Below are 14,240 nucleotides of genomic sequence, written 5' to 3' on the forward strand. Positions count from 1 at the left end.
TACTTAGCTATTAAATAAAAAAGGTTGTTTTAATTTTTGTGTGTAATTGTATAGTATAGCCCTTATTTGAGCAGATATTTCATCCTATGGTTACAATATTTATAAAGAAATGTGTAACAAATGTGTTCCCAGACAGGCACCATGTGGCAAGTCAGTCATTGCATGTGATGACATTTTGTCAAATCAGTTGTGAAACAACTGGTAAAAATCTGCTTCGTTTTCACATTGAATAAACCATGTTTTTACTAAAATAGCTACATTATTTTTTCAGTGCATTCAGAAAGTATTCAGATCTCTTCACTTTTTCCATATTTTGTTACGTTACAAACTTATTCCAAAATGGATTAAATTAAAAATGTTCCTCATCAATCTACACAATACCCTATAATGACAAACCGAAAACCGTTTTTTAGAAATGTTTGAAAATTAATTAAAATAAAAAACTTAAATACTTTATATACAAAAGTATTCAGATCCTTTGCTATGAGACTCGAAATTGAGCTCAGGTGCATCCTGTTTCCATTGATCATCCTTGAGATGTTTCTACAACTTGATTTGAGTCCACCTGTGGTAAACTCAATTGATTGGACATTATTTGGAAAGGCACACACCTGTCTATACAAGATCCCACAGTTGACAGTGCATGTCAGAGCAAAAACCAAGCCATGAGGTCGAAGGAATTGTCTGTAGAGCTCCAAGACAGGATTGTGTCAAGGCACAGATCTGGGGAAGGGTACCAAAACGTTTCTGCAGCATTGAAGGTCCCCATGAACACAGTGGCCTACTTCATTTTTAAATGGAGGTTTGGAACCACCAAGACTCTTCCTAGAACTGGTCACCCAGCCAAAATGAGGAATCGGGGGAGAAGGGCCTTGGTCAGGGAGGTGACCAAGAACCCAATGGTCACTGACAGAGCTCCAGAGTTCCTCTGTGGAGATGGGAGACCCTTACAGAAGGACAACCATCTATGCAGCACTCCACCAATCAGACCTTTATGGTAGAGTAGCCAGACGGAAGCAACTCCTCAGTAAAAGGCACACAACAGTACGCTTGGAGTTTGCCAAAAGGTGCGTAAAGGACTCTCAGACAAGGAGAAACTCTTTGGCCTGAATGTCAAGTGTCACGTCTGGAGCTGGCACCATCCCTACAGTGAAACATGGTGGTGGAAGCATCATGCTGTGGGGATGTTTTTCAGTGGCAGGGAGTGGGAGACTAGTCAGGATCGAGGGAAAGATGAACGGATTAAAGTACAGCGAGATTCTAGATGAAAACCTGCTCAAGAGCGCTCAGGACCTCAGACTGGGGTGAAGGTTCACCTTCCAACAGGACAACAACCCTAAGCACACAGCCAAGACAATGCAGGAGTGGCTTCTGGACAAATCTCTGAATGTCCTTGAGTGGCCTAGCCAGAGCCTGGACTTGAACCAGATCGAACATCTCTGGAGAGACCTGAAAATCAGCATAATTTCCAATCGCCCATATATTTTTGGGTAAAATTTTAATTTTTATATATATATATATATATATACAATACCAGTCAAAAGTTTTGACACACCTACTCATTCAAGGGGTTTTCTTTATTTTTACTATTTTCTAGTAAAAGTGAAGACATCAAAACTATGAAATAACACATATGGAATCATGTAGTAACCAAAAAAGTGTTAAGCAAATCAAAATCCATTTTATATTTGAGATTCTTCAAAGTAGCCACCCTTTGCCTTGATGACAACTTTGCACAATCTTGGCATTCTCTCAACCAGCTTCATGAGGTAGTCACCTGGAATGCAGTTAAATTAACAGGTGTGCCTTCTTAAAAGTTAATTTCTTTCCTTCTTAATCTTGCATCTAGACATTCCGCTAGATGGAACGTCTATGGAAGAACGTGGCGCGAAATACAAATGCCTCAAATGCAATAATTTCAATTCTTCAACCATATGACTATTTTACACCATTTGAAATATAAGACTCTCGTTAATCCAACCACATTGTCCGATTTCAAAAAGGCTTTACAGCGAAAGCAAAACATTAGATTATGTTAGGAGAGTACACAGCCAAAAATAATCACACAGCCATTTTCAAAGCAAGCATATGTCACAAAAACCCAAAACACAGCTTAATGCAGCACTAACCTTTGATGATCTTCATCAGATGACACTCCTAGGACATTATGTTATAAAATACATGCATGTTTTGTTCAATCAAGTTCATATGTATATAAAAAAAACAGCTTTTTACATTAGCATGTGATGTTCAGAACTAGCATTCCCACCCAAAACTTCCGGTGAATTTACTAAATTACTCATCATAAACGTTGACAAAATACATAACAATTATTTTAAGAATTATAGATACAGAACTCCTTTATGCAATCGCTATGTCAGATTTTAAAATAGCTTTTCGGCGAAAGCACGTTTTGCAATATTCTGAGTACATAGCTCAGCCATCACAGGCTAGCTATTCAGACACCCGCCAACTTCAGGGCTCACTAAACTCAGAATTACTATTAGAAGAATTGTATTACCTTTGCTGTTCTTCGTCAGAATGCACTCCCAGGATTGCTACTTCCACAACAAATGTTGTTTTTGTTCCAAATAATCCATAGTTATGTCCACATACCCCCGTTTTGTTCGTGCGTTCAGGTCACTATCCAAAGGGTAAAGCGCGAGTGCATTTCCAGACAAAAAAAATCAAAATGTTTCATTACCGTACTTAGAAGCATGTCAAACGCTGTTTAAAATCAATTCTTATGCTATTTTTCTCGTAAAATAGCGATAATATTCCAACCGGACAATGCTGTATTCATTCAAAGAGGAAAATGAAAAAATGGCGTGAACGAGCATCTCCAATCTCTGTCACCAGGCAGTCCACTGACAAACTGAGCTGCTATTATCTGCCCAGAGACAGGAGACGCCTCAATCCGGTTTCTGAAGGCTTTAGAGAGCCAATGGAAGCCTTAGAAAGTGTCACGTAACAGCTCAGATACTGTAGTTTCGATAGAGAATTAACAGAAGGACTACAAATTCGCAGACAGGCCACTTCCTGCTTGGAATCTTCTCAGGTTTTTGCCTGCCATATGAGTTCTGTTATACTCACAAACACCATTCAAACAGTTTTAGAAACTTTAGAGTGTTTTCTATCCAAATCTACTAATAATATGCATATTCTCGTTTCTGGGCAAGAGTAGTAACCAGTTTAAATCGGGTAAGTTTCTTATCCAGCCGTGAAAATACTGCCCCCTATCCCAGACAGGTTAATGCATTTGAGCCAATAATTTGTGTTGTGACAAGGTAGGGGTGGTATACAGAAGATAGCCATATCTGGTAAAAGACCAAGTTCATATTATGGCAAGAACAACTCAAATAAGCAAAGGTAAACGACAGTCCATCATCACTTTAAGACATTAAGGTCAGTCAATTCGGAAACTTTCAAGAACTTTGTGCAGTCGCAAAAGCCAACAAGCACTATGATGAAACTGGCTCTCATGAGGACCGCCTCAGGAAAGGAAAACCCAGAGTTACCTCTGCTGCAGAGGATAAGTGCATTAGCGTTAACTGCACCTCAGATTGCAGCCCAAATAAATGCTTCACAGAGTTCAAGTAACAGACACATCTCAACATCAACTGTTCAGAGGAGACTGTGTGAATCAGGCCTTCATGGTCAAATTGCTGCAAAGAAACCACTACTACAAGACACTAATAATAAGAAGAGACTTGCTTGGGCCAAGAAACACGAGCCATATGGACATTAGACCGGTGGAAATTTGTCCTTTGGTCTGATGAGTCCAAATTTGAGATTTTTGGTTCCAACCACCGTGTCTTTGTGAGACGCAGAGTAGGTGAATGGATGATCTCCGCATGTGTGGTTCCCACTGTGAAGCATGGGGTAGAAGGTGTGATGTTGTGTGGGTGCTTTGCTGTTGATACTGTCAATGATTTATATAGAATTCAAGGCATACTTAACCAGCATGGCTACCACAGCATTCCGCAGCGATACACCATCCCATCTGGTTTGCGCTTAGTAGGACTATCATTTGTTTTTCAACAGGACAATGACCCAACACACCTCCAGGCGGTGTAAGGGCTATTTGACAAAGAAGGAGAGTGATGGAGTGCTACATCAAATGACCTGGCCGCCACAATCACCTGACCTCAACCCAATTGAGATGGTTTGGGATGAAATGGATCGCAGAGTGAAGGAAAAGTAGCCAACGAGTGCTCAGCATATGTGAGAACTCCAAGACAATTGGAAAAGCATTCCAGGTGAAGCTGGTTGAGAGAATGCGAAGAGTGTGCAAAGCTGTCATCAAGGTAAAAGGTGGCTACTTTGAAGAATATATTTTGATTTGTCTAACAGTTTTTTGGTTACTAAATGATTCCATATGTGTTATTTCATAGTTTTGATGTCTTTACTATTATTCTACATTGTAGAGAATTGTAAAAATAAAGAAAAACCCTGAAATGAGTAGGTGTGTCAACTTTTGACTGGTACTGCATACAGGGTTGGGTAGATTATGTTCTAAATGTAATCTGTTACAATTACTAGTTACCTGTCAAATTGTAATCAGTAACGTAACTTTTGGATTACCCAAACTCAGTAACGTAATCTGATTACATTCAGTTACTTTTAGATTACTTTCCCCTTAAGAGTCATTTGAAGACAAATGTATGTTACCAATTGAATGACATATATTGCAGGATAAATCAATGTTAAAGTTTATGTAGCTGGCCATATATGGATGTTACATTTTACTTTTTAGGTTGGTTATGTAGGCTTCTTCTAACCAATCTCTTTCTACTCCATATAATAATACAATTAAATGATATCTTTACATTAAAAAACAAAGTCTATCAGAATTCCAGTCATTCCAATAAATGTTATATCCCTTGATCTTCAAGAATAGGACTTGGAAATATGGAAGTATAGATTAGCCAAATTGTTTTACCTGAGCATGACCCCAATACAAAGGACTTATTAGCCAGCCATACTCTGTTTATGATTATGTTGTCATGGAGGACTGATTGGGTTCATTGATTCGAGTTGAAAAATAAATGCTGTGCTCATGGAATGGCATGCTTTGAGCACTACTGAAAAGTGCTATTTACATGTGAAAAATGAATGCCATATGCTACATTTGCTATAGGCCTATTCTTTACCTTTTTGTTGGTGACACTTTGATATCTTGATAATATGCAGCTGTTTAAAGGGCAAATCCACAGATGAAACAATAACAAAATGGCCGAAACACCTCTGTTTTGGTAAAAAGCTGAGGGATGGGCCTGGAGAAATATAACCATTCTCAGATTAATAGGCAGAGCTATGGATGCAAGGACTAACCATCCATGATATCAAAATTATTGTTTTAACCATATGAGGCTATACAGTGTTTGTTTACATTTACAATGTTTACAAACATTGGAGAAAAACAAGCTTATATGTTGGGTTCTCATTGAGTGTGATAACTCAACCATTATTGAGTTACATTTACATTTATGTCATTTAGCAGACGCTCTTATCCAGAGCGACTTACAGTAGTGAATGCATACATTTCATACAATTTCATACATATCATACTTTTTTTTTTCCTGTGCTGGCCCCCCGTGGGAATCGAACCCACAACCCTGGTGTTAGCAAACACCATGCTCTACCAACTGAGCTACAGGGAAGGCGTTCAAATACACATTTAGATTTGTGAACGGCCATCCACAACAACCACAATCCGTAAGGCGCAAATAGCTAAATGAGAGAGCAGCAGTGTGATTCACATCAATGCGCTATGTAGATATCAATAATAAGTTATATCCGTACCGTTGTAGACTACACCACTGTTGTCATCCTTACCTCCAAGCGTTTATTCAAGTTGGATCATCTTTGGATGCCGACAGCAGTCGCACCATTGGAAGACAGCTTGGACTGTAGCCTACAAAAGCCTATTCCTGCTCTTTTCCAGCGATCCATCAAACACATTTGGTGTTTCATCATAGTGGTCTCTGACTTGTGGTCAGACTCGCTCAGGTGGAACAAACTTATACTTGCTCCTTTTTTCAATGCTGATTTGAATGTCATTGAGAAAACAGAGAAGTGTCTATGATTTTTTTTTTCGCAAACATCCTTTCTGAATTCATAAGTAATCCTCAAAGTAATCATCTAGTTGTTCAAAAGTATGTGTAATCTGATTACAATATTTTTGCTGGTAACATAACGGATTACCGTTTTTTTTGTAATCCCTTACATGTAATCCGTTACTCCCCAACCCTGCATATATACATACATGCACACATCTCTTTTAAATGTATTTTGCTTTATTTTCCCTTAACCCTACCACCACTCCCGTAATTGGAGTAAACTAATGAACAACAACACTTAGGCTTCTACTTCCAGTTTATGCCTACTATATACATTTTATGGACACAATGTATTTTATAATAGTTATCTTTTGTTTGTTTTTAATCCCATCCTTCAGCTACCATCAACCCCTCTCATCTATCTCTGAATCCCATCCAAATTGACTTCATCGGTATCATGTCTTTGCACATTTTGTTTGTGCATGCCGCCACCTACTGTGGATCACAATACATTTTGTGATCCAAAAATAAGAGGAAGGGGGAAAGGGAGAAAAGAATTCCACCACTAACTAACCCTACGCCTATATACCACTATTTCATAAAATAAACAAAAACACCACCCCATTCCACTAATTTGACCCTAACTTATCTCTCGACCTCTCCATGCTCCTACCATCCATTTCCCTCAGAGATATCACAAAACCTGAAAATACTGGAAAACAATGATGCAGGAGAACGTTACATGCTGACCAGACCGGACGAGTCGCATGTGTGAGCATTGCAAAATAAATGTACACATATATGTTATTCAATCATTGCGCACACACTGCTTGTGTGCGTCGGCGAGCGTCTGCATAGCCAGGCTCTAAAATAGAACTTAGTTCTATTTGTGATGCCCAACGCGCTGCAAATCCTGCCTCTCCTATGTGGGTGGACAAAATCAACTTGAGCTCAATAGCGCATGTGGTCTGGTCAGCATGTAATTTAGAAAAAAAAGAAGGAACCATTTACGCAGAGATAATTTATGGAAAGATACAACTTTGAGGTTTCAAGCAAGGAATAAGATCCTGTTATAAAAGCTATACCTACTTGGATAAACTCTTTACTTCAGAATAATGCATATTTTGGAACATATCCTATTGTAAGCGATATCCAGGTGAATGGCATAGGTTTACTAGATAAGAAATTAAATGATTGTTTATTAAGGGATATTTTCTACAGGAATTCTATTCCCTCTGCTATATTTTGTTGGGCTTCATCGTTTGATGTAAACTGGCGCCATGCTTGGCTCACTCCACACAAATTTAAGGTGACCAATAAAGTAAAGGAGACCACCTTTAAGATTATCCATAGATTCTACCCGTGAAATAGCTTGATTTCTAAATATATACCTGATGTTACCAGTGAATGCAGTTTTTGTGAACTAGAAACGGAATCTATTGAACACTTATTCTGTAATTATTTAGATAGTGAGGTGTTCTGGACTGATGTAAAACTATATCTTGGCAACAGAATGCACACAACCATTGAAATATCTAAGTTTGACATATTATTTTACTACACTGATTCCACAATTTAATGTCTGTATGTCATAAATCTCTTTATTTTATTAGGAAAATATTTCATACACAAATCAAAATGTATAAAGAAAAAACCCCTTGGAAAACTATTTGGAATCATTAAAACATATACAAAACCAAATGTAAAACAAAATCGACCATTAACATAGTTGAGGGCAAAAAGTGCATTTTATAAAATATTTCCATATAACATTTATTAAAATCACTATTTGATCCACTTCCATTTGGGTCCGGGTTCCGGGTGAGCCAGGGGTCCCAGAGTGGAAAATAACTAGATAAGAGTGAAGCTGCAGGGTACTATCACTTGCTCTCTCCTCTTTCTCCCTTTTTATGTGTTCCTCTTTCCGCGCTCACTTCATTCTCACTCATCACAGTGAACCAGATAAAAGTAGGAATGCACATGTGGTTCAACGCTGAACACAGTAGGAAAACAAGGTGTGGATGCACTGGGATAACAGGATGTCTACTCAAATGAATCTAAAAACATGACTGTAACAGCACTATGTAATTTGATGTCTTAAAAACTTTTGCGTACCATAATAAAGCATAGTTCTGTCAACAAAAAATAAGGAACTGGAAATGGTGGAAAATGTCACTCTTTTGGTCTTTCTGCTCACCGCAGCAGCATTAAAACTTCCGGTTTTCAGATTTTGCCTTCAAAATAAAAGTATTCAGTAAAACGCTGTGTGTATGATACAAAATCAATCATTTTTGCAGCTTTGTATAACGCATAATGTTAAAATAAAGTTACAAAATTACATCGGGGGTCTAAATTTAAGAAAATTACTAATTTATATAAAATAATAATATTACAAGCAAGGTGGAGCGCATGGAAAAAGGGTTGGAGCGTAAGTAAATTAATGTAAAGAACATAATATTCTACAGAACCTATTGATCTAGCACTAGAGTCTATGCAGTGCCTTGCAAAAGTATTCATCCCCCTGGTGTTTTCCTATTTTGTTGCATTACAACCTGTAATTTAAATTGATATTTATTTGGATTTCATGTAATGGACATACACAAAATATTCCAAATTAGTAAAGTGAAAAAAATAACTTCTAAACATTAAAAACTGAAAAGTGGTGCATGCTTATGTATTCAACCCCTTTGCTATGAAGCCCCTAAATAAGATCTGGTGCAACCAATTACCTTCAGCAGTCACATAATTAGTTAAATAAAGTCCACCAGTGTGCAATCTAAGTGTCACATGATCTCGGTATATATACACACCTGTTCTGAAAGGCCCCAGAGTCTGCAACACCACCAAGCAAGCGGCACCATGAAGACCAAGGAGTTCTCCAAACAGGTCAGGGACAAAGTTGTGGAGAAGTACAGATCAGTGTTGAGTTATAAAAAAAGATCTGAAACTTTGAACATCCCACGGAGCACCATTAAATCTATTATTAAAAAATGGAAAGAATATGGCACCACAACAAACCTGCCAAGAGAGGGCCACCCACCAAAACTCACGGACCAGGCAAGGAGGGCATTAGTCAGAGAGGCAACAAAGAGACCAAAGATAACCCTGAAGGAACTGCAAAGCTCCACAGCGGAGATTAGAGGGTCTGTCCATAGGACCACTTTAAGCCGTACACTCCAAAAAGCTGGTGTTCGCCAAAAGTCATGTGGGAGAGTCCCCAAACACATGGAAGAAGGTACTCTGGTCAGATGAGACTAAAATTGAGCTTTTTGGCCATCAAGGAAAATGCTATGTCTGGCACAAACCCAACATCTCTCGTCACCCGAGAACACCATCCCCACAGTTAAGCATGTTGGTGGCATCATCATGCTGTCGGGATGTTTTTCCATTGGCAGGGACTGGGAAACTGGTCAGAATTGAAGGATGGCACTAAATACAGGGAAATTCTTGAGGGAAACCTGTTTCAATCTTCCAGAGATTTGGGACTGGGATGGCGGTTCACCTTCCAGCAGGACAATGACCCTAAGCATACTGCTAAAGCAACACTCGAATGGTTTAAAACCTCTTTGGGATAGGGGGCAGTATTTTCACGTCCGGATGAAAAGCATGCCCAAAGTAAACTGCCTGCTACTCAGGCCCAGAAGCTAGGATATGCATATAATTGGTAGATTTGGATAGAAAACACTCAAGTTTCTAAAACTGTTAAAATAATGTCTGTGAGTATAACAGAACTTATTTGGCAGGCGAAACCCTGAGGACAAACCATCCAGGAAAAAAAAAGAGTTCACTGTGTTTTCTATTGGTTTTTTATTGGAAACTAGATTTATGAGGCACCTGGTTTCAGTTCCTATGGCTTCCACTAGATGTCAACAGTCTTTAGAAATTGGTTGATGTTTTTCCTTTGAGAAATTAAGAAGTACAGCTATTCAGTATGAGTGTCAAGCCAAGTGGACTCTTGTTTGGTGCGTGCGACCTGTAGCTCGCTCCACTTTGATTTTATCCGCTTTTGAACACAGTGTATTCCGTCTTAAATTGTATTGATTATTTACGTTTTAGGATACCTAAAGTTGGATTAGGAAAGTTGTTTGGACCAAGTTTACAGGTAACTTATTAGATAATTTGTAGTCATTTTGGGCGAGTTGGAACCGGTGTTTTTCTGAATCAAACGCTCCAAATAAATTGACATTTAAGGGATATAAAGGAGTTTATCGAACAAAAGGACCATTTGTGATGTTTCTGGGACATATTGAGTTCCAACAGAAGAAGATCTTCAAAGGTAAGGCATGAATTATATCGTTATTTCTGACTTTCGTGTCGCACCTCCCTGGTTGAAAAATGTTTGTCATGCATTTGTATGCGGGGTGCTGTCCTCAGATAATCGCATGGTTTGCTTTCGCCGTAAAGCCTTTTTGAAATCTGACATGGTGGCTGGATTAACAAGAAGTTAAGCTTTATTTTTATGTATTACACTTGTGATTTCATGAAAGTTAAATATTTATAGTAATTTAATTTGAATTTGGCGCTCTGCCATGTCACCGGATGTTGTCAAATCGATCCCGCTAAAGGGATTTGATCCCTAAGACGTTTTAAGGGGAAACATGTACATGTCTTGGAATGGCCGAGTCAAAGCCCAGACCTCAATCCAACTGAGAATCTGTGGTATGACTTAAAGATCGCTGTACACCAGCGGAACCCATCCAACTTGAAGGAGCTGGAGCAGTTTTGCCTTTAAGAATGGGCAATATCCCAGTGGCTAGATGTGCCAAGCTTATAGAGACATACCCCAAGAGACTTGCAGCTGTAATTGCTGTAAAAGGTGGCTCTACAAAGTATTGACTTTGGGGGGGAATAATTATGCACGCTCAAGTTCTGTTTTTGTCTTATTTATTGTTTGTTTCACAAAAAAATATTTTGCATCTTCAAAGTGGTAGGCATGTTGTGTCACTCAAAGTATACAACCCCTCCCCAAAATCAATTTTAATTACAGGTTGTAAGGCAACAAAATAGGAAAAATGCCAAGAGGGGTGAATACTTTCGTAAGCCACTGTCCAGTTGTGGCCAAAAGTTGAGAATGACACAAATATTAATTTCCACAAGTTTGCTGCTTCAGTGTCTTTAGATATTTTTGTCAGATGTTACTATGGAATACTGAAGTATAATTACAAGCATTTCATGAGTGTCAAAGGCTTTTATTTGTCAATTACATGAAGTTGATGCAAAGAGTCAATATTTGCAGTGTTGACCCTTCTTTATCAAGACCTGTGAAATCTGGCCTGGCATGCTGTCAAATAACTTCTGGGCCACATCCTGACTGATGGCAGCCCATTCTTGCATAATCAATGCTTGGAGCTGGTCAGAATTTGTGGGGTTTTGTTTGTCCACCTGCCTCTTGAGGATTGACCACAAGTTCTCAATGGGATTAAGGTCTGGGGAGTTTCCTGGCCATGGACCCAAAATATCGATGTTTTGTTCCCCGAGCCACTTAGTTATTACTTTTGCCTTATGGCAAGGTGCTCCATCATGCTGGAAAAGGCATTGTTTGTCACCAAACTGTTCCTGGATGGTTGGGAGAAGTTGCTCTCGGAGGATGTGTTGGTACCATTCTTTATTCATGGCTGTGTTCTTAGGCAATATTGTGAGTGAGCCCACTCCCTTGGCTGAGAAGCAACCACACACATGAATGGTCTCAGGATGCTTTACTGTTGGCATGACACAGGACTGATGGTAGCGCTCACCTTGTCTTCTCTGGACAAGCTTTTTTCTGGATGCCCCAAACAATCAGAAAGGGGATTCATCAGAGAAAATGACTTTACCCCAGTCCTCAGCAGTCCAATCCCTGTACCTTTTGCAGAATATCAGTCTGTCCCTGATGTTTTTCCTGGAGATAAGTGGCTTCTTTGCTGCCTTTCTTGACACCAGGCCATCCTCCAAAAGTCTTTGCCTCACTGTGCGTGCAGATGCACTCACACCTGCCTGCTGCCATTCCTGAGCAAGCTCTGTACTGGTGGTGCCCCGATCCTGCAGCTGAATCAACCTTAGGAGACGGTCCTGGTGCTTGCTGGACTTTCTTGGGCGCCCTGAAGCCTTCTTCACAACAATTGAACCGCTCTCCTTGAAGTTCTTGATGATCTGATAAATGGTTGATTTAGGTGCAATCTTACTGGCAGCAATATCCTTGCCTGTGAAGCCCTTTTTTTGTGCAAAGCAATGATGACAGTACGTGTTTCCTTGCAGGTAACCATGTTTGACAGAGGAAGAACAATGATTTCAAGCACCACCCTCCTTTTGAAGCTTCCAGTCTGTTATTCGAACTCAATCAGCATGACAGAGTGATCTCCAGCCTTGTCCTCGTCAACACTCACACCTGTGTTAACGAGAGAATCACTGACATGTCAGCTGGTCGTTTTGTGGCAGGGCTGAAATGCTGGGGCAAATGTTTTTGGGGGATTCAATTCATTTGCATGGCAAAGAGGGACTTTGCAATTCATCTAATCACTCTTCATAACATTCTGGAGTATATGGAAATTGCCATCATACAAACTGAGGCAGCAGATTGAAAATTAATATTTGTGTCATTCTCTAAACTTTTGGCCACGACTGTATATAGTTCTATTTCTTGGGTGACTGGTCTAAATACCCAACAGCCCCTTCTACTCCACCCATTCCATTGGTCCCAATGCAATACACTGTAGGCCTGTAAATTACATATTGGTTTATATAGCAAAAAACTATTATATGTGCCAATGTAAAAGTGGGTTGGGGAGTACTCCATAGGGTCTGTAGAAACTATATATAGTGTAATTTCATGGGGCTCTGAATAATATGGAGTCTTGCTGGCATTTTACTGTAGTCAAACCGATGCCTGGAAACTATACGGTACAAGTATAGCACTATAGAGGAACAACTATTATTTGTGGTGATATAAAAGAGGAGTAGAGAGTACTCAGTAGGGTCTGTAGAATCTATATGGTGTTATTTCATGGGGGACTGAGGTCTGTGCCCAGCAACACTTTCTACTCCACCAACCCCAATGGTCCCGATGCAATCCGTTATAGGCATATATATTACATATTGTCTGATATAGCGAGAACTATTCTAGGTGTAAAAGTGGCAGTGGGATTATTCACTAGGGTCTGTAGAATCTATTATGGTGTTAATACATAGGGGACTCTGGTATAAATACCCAGCAACACTTTCTACTCCACCCATTCCATTGGTCCGGATGCAGTACATTTTTCTATTCGATATTGATATATCGGTTCGTAGAAAATACATTGCAACTGTGTGAATGTTCACTTTTCTGTAAAGTCCAGACAACTCCTTGTGGATTGCCCATTGGGACAGCTGTGTTCTGCTGACATAAATGTACCTAGACCGTTTTAATTCAATGAGAAGCAGGCAATTATATATGCTAAGTAGACTATTTTTGTTTTAGTGCTAGTTTTTTTTAAGTATGCTAAGCAGCCTGTGAGAAGGTCTGTGAAAGGGTTTGTACATGCAGAAACATTCATGTGTGTTTTTCACAGAATAGTGTAGTTTAACAGGAAGAATAAACCAATATCACGATATGCCTTGCTCATATCAATATCTAATGGTCTCGATATATCAAATTATTGATATTGGTGCCTACCACTATATGAAATAAATACATTCATATTTAAAGATAATTTCATTATTAAGCATATAGCTTCATTTCATCAGTCTGCTGTATCATTCAAGCATAACTTATTTCAATTAATTTCCTCTACGATAACTCATGTAAAACAGTCTTGCATGCCGTTGTGAAAAAGTGCATTCACATTGCCCTCGCAGAACACTGCTTTAGAGAACAAGCACACACAAACACCACAACTGCTACTGTTTTTATTAAAAGGCAGAGGCTGCTGATCTGATTTTTCCGGACCCCCGCTTCTCTGCGGTGCAAATAGCCTAACCATGAGAACTTTCTGAATGGTCCCTCTCCCATTCGTCACGAGTCAACGTAAACACATTATTATTCAGAGTGGTATGCCTGAACCTTCCAAAAATGCGCCTCATCTGACAACACACTTCACTGTATCCTCTCTTATTTTGACGTCAACCTCTCCAGTTACATGCTGCTCATCTGATTCAGTTGTCATAGAGCTTACGATTTCCTCATCTGATAAACCTCTACCCCAACTTCCTGTCTCTGTGGTA

The sequence above is a fragment of the Salmo trutta genome, chromosome 3 (genome assembly GCF_901001165.1).
Source record: "Salmo trutta chromosome 3, fSalTru1.1, whole genome shotgun sequence".
Lineage (NCBI taxonomy): Eukaryota > Metazoa > Chordata > Actinopteri > Salmoniformes > Salmonidae > Salmo > Salmo trutta.